Consider the following 8,348-nt stretch of genomic DNA (forward strand, 5'->3'; position numbering starts at 1 on the left):
TTGTAGGGGACCTGGGGCTGTCCAGGGCTGCAGTTGTAGGGGACCTGGGGCTGTCCAGGGCTGCAGTTGTAGGGGACCTGGGGCTGTCCAGGGCTACAGTTGTTCTGCTCAGACAGGACCCTGAGCTTCACAGGCCTAGACACTGAGCCCAAGACTACACTGGGAGCCACAAATTGACAAACAAGAGCAGGTTCCAGGCCTGTCAGCCAGATTAATGAGGGGCCTTGCCAGGATGGTGTTCATGGCACAGGCAAGAGGACTTGGGATGTTCAGCCTGGAGAAGGAGACAGGGGCCATGTGAGCTGTCACACAGGACGGATTAGCTTTGTCCTGTGGGGCCAAGAGGAGACCAGTGACCTTTGGAATGATGCACCAACAATCAGCACAGCATAAGATGGAGTGCCCTCTATGTCTCCCAGGAAGGCACAAACTGCTGGGGTATCAGTGACCTCATGGTCAAGAAAGCATGCAAGCATAGTCTAATTGCTGTTTTAGAAAGATTCTTGGAGCTAGTACCAGGCCCAGCACATAGTATGTCTACAAGTAATGAGTATATTGGGTTCAGGGGTTAGATGAGATAGATGCCCTTCGTGATTCAAGCGAGTTCACTCTTAACATTGCTGGAGCAGTCTGTCTATGCTCCTGTCTAGAATGCTGTAAGTCCCTGGCTCTCAGCCTCCAGAAGGGCTGTTCTGGAGTTCTTGCTGCTGAATCCCCTCAATGCTGTCGTCTCTTGACTACCCTCAAACCAATCCCAAAGCCCACCCACATCCACCCTACTTGCCGCCACCTGCAGAGGTCCAACATGCAACATGCCCAGTAGCCCTGGGGCTTCAGCAAAGGAAATGGGCCTGTGGCAGGCTAATTACTGGGAGCTGATTCTATTAAGTTGATAGCTTGCTCCCAGCAAAGCAATTACACCTAATCAGCCCCTTGCAGCAGCCCAATGGGACAGCCGTGTGAGCCAGACACACGTGTGAGCAGGGACATCAAAGCCACCTGGGAACAGGCCTGGTGGGCTTTTCTAAGGCCAAGGATGCTTCCAAAGTGGTCTCAGCCTGCCTTGGGGACCCTAGCAATGTGGGGACCACACTGGGGTTGGGGGTGGGAGGCTCAAAACCCTGAGCCAAGACTGAGCTCTGCCACAGAGGAGCTGAACTTCACTGAAGAGCACACTTCTCAAACTTGTGCTTCCAAGTACTCAATCGAACATGTCAGACTAGAGAGGATGCGTTCCAAACTTGAAACTCTAGTCACTTTAGACTCTCATCTAGGTCAAAGTTATTCAAAAGAAACCTGTTTGATAGGCGAGAGACAGCTCAGTCCGTAAGCCTCTCGCTTTGCAGGCACAGGGAGCTGAGTTCTACCCCCACGATCTACATTAACAGCAACCTGGCTGGATAGTGCATGTTTGTGATCCCAGCACAGGGGGAGGCGGAGATAAACAAATCCTTGGACTCCACTGGCCAACCAGCTTTGCCTACTCTATGAGTTACAAGCCAGTGGGAGACCCTGTCTCAAAACACAAACAATAAAAACAAGATGGACAATAAAGGTTGTCCTCCAGCCTCCACGTGCATTTGCACACACACACACACAAACACACACACACACACACACACAAACACACATACATAACAACACAACCACATACACACATACATATACAACACACACATACACATACACCACACAAAAACACACAAACCTACATACACACACATATACAAACACTCACACATACACAAACACACATACATAACACACACAAACACATGCACACATACATGTGCACAACAAACACATATTCTCTCTCTCTCTCTCTCTCTCTCTCTCTCTCTCTCTCTCTTTCTCTCTCTCTCTCTCATATGTATGTGCCCTCCCTCACCTGTTTAAAATATCCAAACTTGGGAGCATGTATTCCAGGATCAAGTTCTTTTGGCTTTATTGATTTTTATTTTATGTGTATGAGCATTTGTCTGCATGTAAGTCTGTGCACCACACGTGCTTATCCCTAATGTAGAAGAAAGTGTTAGATCCCCTAGGCTGGAATCTAAATACTTATGAGCTTCCATGTACGTTCTGGGAACCAAACCTGGGTATTCTGCAAGAATAGCACCTGCTTTTAACCAACGAGACATTTCTTCCCCCATCAGCCCATTAGACCATGTTTTAAAAAATAACTGGGATAATTATATATTATTTGTATTTGTATTTTTATCTAAGAATTTTTTGAAATGAGTTTTTCCAAAGCATCCATGACTTTTTAAAAAAGGCATACTTTGGTGGCTTCTAGGTTCCAGGTTTATCAAGGAAGTAGGACCACGTGTAAGTATAAAGAAGAGTGGGGAGAGGGTTCTGGAAATTAAGGGTGAATGAGTGGGGCCAGGAGAGATGCTAGCCATTCAGTCCACCGGTCCACACAGCACTTCCTTTCCCTAGGGCAGAATCCCCTTTGAGAGCATTTAGATGTTATAAGGAAGATGAGAGGGGAGTTTCTGGCACTGAAGCCCTGGGACTCTGGGCTGGTACCAAGTCATTGGTGTGACCCAAACTCAATAGGCAGAGGCTGGGGATGGAGCGCAACCATCTCTCTGGTGATTCTAGGAAGATGCTGTTAGCAGTGGGGACTGGAGCTGCTCTGCTGCATAGCTGTCTCCTCTGTGCTGATGGTCATAGCTATGGCTTTTGGAACAGGGTGGCACTGCAGGGTGGCACCTGACTTCCTGCTTCTTCTGACCTTGGTGATCTCAGATGACTGGTGCCCACACAATTAGACAAGCCCTTGGTCTGTCCTCTGAGAGGAACTCTGTTCTCTCTTATCAGCAGCCAGTCCTTGTGAGACCGCAAATGGCCCTTGAGCATCCACAGTGGGGACTGTGGACAAAAACAACCTTGACTGGGGAGCGGGTCAGGGGAAAGATGCTTCTCCGGGGCGGGACTGAGGGGAAAAGAGGGAGAAGGTGGCAGGCTGATTCAGGTTTGGGCTTCCTGTTCCTCAGCAACTGCTCACCACTTTCCAAGAGAGTGGCTGTGAAGAGGATCCCACTTTGTTCCCATCTGCTTCTACTGGTGACAGACAAGAAGGCCAGCCTGGGAGGCGGGTAGAACCTCAAGTGCAGCTCGAGAGACCTTGACTGCTGCCCGGAGGCTGGGGGACACAGAGAAAGGAGCGTGCAGGGTGCCTGGCTGTAGTGTCACACAGTGAGATCATGGCCTTCTTGGCTCTGCCTCGTCCTCAGAATGATCTCATGCCAGTCACCTTACCCCTTTAAGGCTCCTTTAAGGCTGTTCTCTGCCATTCATATCCTTTGCCGTTCTGCCAAATGTACGGGTCTAGTTCTTGTCTTTAAACCAGAAACAGAAATAGGCATATGCTGGTGCTCCTGACAGCGGAGGGATGGGGCCACCCGGCCCTGCAACGGCGGCCACGGACGACTACTGAAGCGACCGTCAGAGTTCTCAGTGAAGCAAGATTCAATCCGTGATCAGTCTGGCTCCAGCCTGTGCTTCTCCCTCTCCACCCGCCACGCTCCCTCACTAGAAAATACTGAGGGCAGAGCCAGGCAACAACAGGGGAATCAGAACAGAAGGTGCTGTTAACGCTGGGCTGGCACACAGCTAGAGCTCAGAAAAATGCAGTCACATGAATGAATGAGGAGCTCTGAACGGAAGGAGCTGGGCAGGTCCAAGAATCAGTACCAGCATTCCCCATGACTGGACAGATGCTCAGCTTCAGGTGGGAAGCGGGTCCCAGATGTGAGCAAGGCCTGGTGACTCTAGCTCACACAGGGGCTCAGAGACAAAACCATCAGGGAACAGCTCTGGACCCTGGTGGAGATGAGGAAGGGAGGCAGAGCTATCTTGGCACAGAGTTCGGGCACCCAGCCCAGGCAGGGACTCAGAAGGTCTCCGTGTCTGTGCAGAGCCAAAGGATATTGTTGGGGCTTTGAGCTGGTGCCCGAAGACGAACGGCATATCGGGGGCCTCAGAGACTGAAGGGGATGGGGCCGTCCTACACATATAGACCAAGGTTGCCACTGGGAGGGGGTCCAAGGTGGGGGGTGGGATACCCAAGCCACGAGGTGCAAAGATCTCTGCTCCTCCAGATGCTACCTGTGGTCCACTGAGCCACAGAGACCAAGGCGTGTCAGGGAGGTGGAGGTCGGCTGGGAGGCAGCACGCAGGCAGAAGGGCACAGCACCATCAGGGACATGGAAAAAGTGATGTCGTTAAGGAACAATGTGAGCCAAAGGAATGAGCTGTAACTGGCTGGACCTGAAAGGACAAGTGGGGAAGCGGCTGCCAGACGCCCATGGGTGTCTGGTGATGGCCTGCCACTACCCTAGGGAAGGGGCTGAGCCTCAGTCCCGAGGCTCAGAAGAAAGTTACCCACCAGGCCTCGTGGCCCTTCTCTGCCTTTAATACTATGCCCTTCACCCCTTGGTTTGTTAATCAATGTGTGATAAATCGAGTCCCGAAAGACCTCCTGTCCAGACCGCACTGTCCTGATTTTCCAGAGAAGATCCGAGAGGGGAGCAGGAAGGAGACTGAGTTCTTGGTCATGCAAGATGGCCTGAGTCTCCCCCTACCCCAGCTTCCAAGAGGGGAGTCCTGGCCTCACCTCCCCAAGAAAATGGGACAAGGAGGCCACTGACTCAGGCTTCTCTTCCCTCCTTTGGAAAGAGCTGGGAAAAGCCAGTCCAACCCTGTAGCCTCAAAAGGAAGCCAGCTGGAGGCTGAGGAGGCCTGGCTGGGAGAGAGACCCCTTGGGCCTCTTCTGGAATGGTGGGCTGTGGAAAGCCCAAGCAGCGCTGAGGAGTCTGGGACCTGTCAGGATTGAGGAAGGGATGCTGTGTGGTGAGGACCGAGCTGATCCAAAGTCTCTAACAGATGGCGAAGCAGCAGAGGCCTAAAGAGGGCCAGGGCCAGGCCGAAGCGGCTCCAGCGTGCGAGTTTCGTTGTGCTCCACCCACATGTTGTTTTCCACTGAGAAAAATGTTTGTTGGCATCAAAATCCCTGGGACCATATTTACGGTGGATGGGGATCCCATCTTTTCTTCTGCTACTCTGTGAGGTGCAACATCTCCATAGGGGGTTCTCACCTGGTATTTGGGGGTAAAGGACCTTGTAGGACTGAGGGAGTAGGGCTGTAAAGGGTAACTGATTCCCAGTGGCTTGGTTGGGGCAGACAAATGGCTACATCAAGGCCTCCATCCAATTGCCAATGGGATTGCCAGAGATGTGCAGACATGTGCGTCCCAAGCTTGGGTGTTTTCCTTATCATATCTGTCCATATGTGGTGATGCGGTCTTCCCTACTCCTCCACAGAAGACAGATAGCTTCGGGGCATCCTCAGACAGTAGATGGGCGTGGCAGTACCCACACAATCCCTACAGCACACTATGGTCTCTCTCCTCTCTGTCAACACCAGAGTCCTCACAAAATGTTGTGGTTGTCCCTCCGCTGCCAGACAGGTCCCCTAATGGCTCCCATTAGCAATCCTGTCTTGCCTCTGACGTCTGAGCCCTTTGTCTCTTACTTCAGGCCAGCTATTTTTCCAACAGCAAGGGGGAAGGACAGAAAGGGACACTTCTGGACAGAGGCTGAGACAGAGCAGGGAACTGAGGCATGGAGCTGGCCTGAGCCTAGGTTAGGTTCTAGGCATCCCTGTCCTTGGGTCCAACAAGTGAGCTCTAGGGAAACAGGGGCAGGGCAGCAGGCTGAGAGTCACTGTTCTGTTTTCTTAAGCTCCCAGCTGGGACTAGGAACACCAAATCCTCTTTGAATAAAACAGAAAAGAGATTAAAAAAAATCAAGACATTAACCTTGTGGAACTGGACCGCTCCCTCCCCCGCCCCCGGCACATAGAGATTAACTTCTTCCCCCAGGCTTTTTTTTTTTTTTTTTTTTTTCAGTTTTCATTCCTATAAACATCTTAATTCATAGCAACATCACAGCCAGCCTGGATTACAGATGGATATAGAGGTGAATGAAATAGTCACACACACACACACACACACACACACACACACACACACACACCTGGAACAGGAGCAAAGAACAGTGAATGAGATGCCAAGGAACCAGGATTTATTGCCGGAGTCCACTTTCCTCACCTGTAAAGGGAGTTAGTCCTTCTGCTTCTGCCCCTCTGTGAACTCTGTCTCGTCTGCTGGTCCCTTCCATCAGTCCTCTATGCTGCCAGAGAGCCAGATCCCCACCCACACCCCGACGCCCATGGTGACACACCACAGCAACTAAAAGTTTCCCTTCATCCCCAGCACTGGATGCTACTCTCCTTTCTATATCACAGGTTCCAGCAGGGCAGGGACAGGCTGCTACTGTCCCCTGCACCTGTGTAATGACAGGTCTCTACAGGTCTTTGAGTAAATGAGTGGATAACTCTGGAAGCTGCTCTTCAGGTACACTTGGGATGGGGATTAGCATCTTGTATGAAATCTGAACCCAAATCTTGAAATAGGGTCACTCTCCTCTTGGGGTGAGGAACACCTGACCTTTCTGGAAAGTTCTTTCCGGTTCCCTCTTGACTCCTGAGAGCGTCTCAAAGTCTCTTTTCTTTTGAAGCCGTCTTCTGATTTGCCAGCGACATCACCCCAATCAAGCGACAGATTTTTCGACGCACGTTTTCTGTTCTTCCTCCTGCCTTCGTCTGACAAGACGGATCATTTCCATCCCTTGATTAGGTTTTGGTTTGAGGCTGCAGCCAGCTGCAGTGATTCTCAACTCTGGGTGGCAGTGGAGAGGAGGGTCATTATGGGAGCCTTGTCTCAGTGGAGGCCAGGAGACGGATGCTGGGTTCCTCTATGGCTTTGAGGCTGGGGTGAAGGTGGGACTTCTGCAGGGTTCTCTCTGGTTGGGTCAAAGGTTCAGGGGAATCCCACTTGGCTCTCATTTTGGTCCGCATTCCTCAAAGTATGCTCAGAGACTGGGGTCCCTCCGGGTGTGCTGCAGAAGAAGCCCCCCCCGGCTCAGATATATTTGGGGGAGCTCAGCTGCACTCAGCCTTTGATTACAAGCTGCAAAAGTCAACTCGGCTAATTTAAGCTCAGAAAAGATTTATCCTGGAAGACCTTGGAGAGTTCAGAGGACCTCCTGTAGGAGCAGAAAGTCAAGGTCAGAAGGGATGCAGCCAGAGACAACACTCAGTGTCACGTGACTGATCCCAGGAAGGCCCCACTACTGGGCAGACACAGAGCTTGGGCCACAGCTCTGCCAGTACAGCTACTGCTCACACCTCCATGCAACAAGTTCTACAGAGTCCTTCCTTTCTACACTCGATTCTTCTGGGAGAATGCATCTCATTGGTAGCGTGGAATCATGGACCTGCCTCCTAGATGCCAGAGAAGCTGGGACAATGACGGGTTGATCTATTCAGCTCCTGTACCCGAAGGCAACCTCTGTCTCCTCATACATGGGCATGGTGGGTTGAGTGAGAATGACCTACGTAGGTTCTTCTGTTTGAAAACTTGGTCCTCAGTTGGTTGAACTGTTTGGGCAGGACCAGGAGGTGGAACCTTGCTGGAAGAAATGTATCACGGGGGTGGGGTTTCAAAGACTGTGCTATTCCAGCTGAGCTCTCTGCTTCCTGCTTGTGGCCTGAGACAATCTCTCAGGGGTTGCTCCAGCTGATTGCTGCCTCTGGTCTTCTGTCACGGACTCTAACCCCCCTCTCATAAGCCTCCTTGGTTATGGTGTCCTATCACAGCCATAGAAAAGTAACTGAGACAATGGGCAAGCTGAGCAGGTTCTGGCTGACCTGCAGGATGAGTAAGAGGACTGGGGGAGATGGAGGTAGGTGGATCCCTGAGGCTCACAAGACAGCCTGTTTGTAGAACTTGAGGTCAATGAGAAGAGATCCTGTGTATTAAAGAAGAATGAGATCTGAAGCCGTTCCCTGGCCTCCACACACACTCATGCACACACAAAGATTAACACTCAGTGCACCTGGACCTTGGACATCTTTAGGAACTTACATGCTGTGGGACGGGGCTTTCTGATGTCAGCACTGCTGGTGCTCTAGGCCGGGTATTTCTTGGCTGTAGGCTGCCCTACACATTGTGACATTGGCAGCTTCCAGCGTGCAGGCCTCTACTAGCTAGGTACCAGTATCGTAGCATCCTGCCAGTTGTGACAGCTAAACATGTCCAAGAACATCAACAAGTCTCTTACAGGGGACGGATTCCCCTCCCAACCAAGGACTGCCATTCATGAGTTCTTCGGGGACTTACAATACATTTGAGGAGTCAGGATTGGCTTCCCCTGATTTTTCTGAACCTTTTTTCTCTGACACTCTGACTTTGTTCCATACTTTAGGGAAAGCTGGC

The 8,348-nt window shown here is 51.2% G+C and overlaps 1 long non-coding RNA gene across 1 annotated transcript in view; it reads left to right on the forward strand.

Moving 5' to 3' along the window:
* The window catches only part of LOC115064402, a 10,224-nt gene extending 6,189 nt beyond the window's left edge, over positions 1-4,035 (forward strand). The window contains exon 3 of the long non-coding RNA XR_003844233.1: positions 3,003-4,035. This is a non-coding gene — a long non-coding RNA (uncharacterized LOC115064402). The remainder of the gene's footprint in view (positions 1-3,002) is intronic.
* Positions 4,036-8,348: the final 4,313 nt, after the last annotated feature.

The sequence above is a fragment of the Mus pahari genome, chromosome 7, assembly GCF_900095145.1.
Source record: "Mus pahari chromosome 7, PAHARI_EIJ_v1.1, whole genome shotgun sequence".
NCBI lineage: Eukaryota > Metazoa > Chordata > Mammalia > Rodentia > Muridae > Mus > Mus pahari.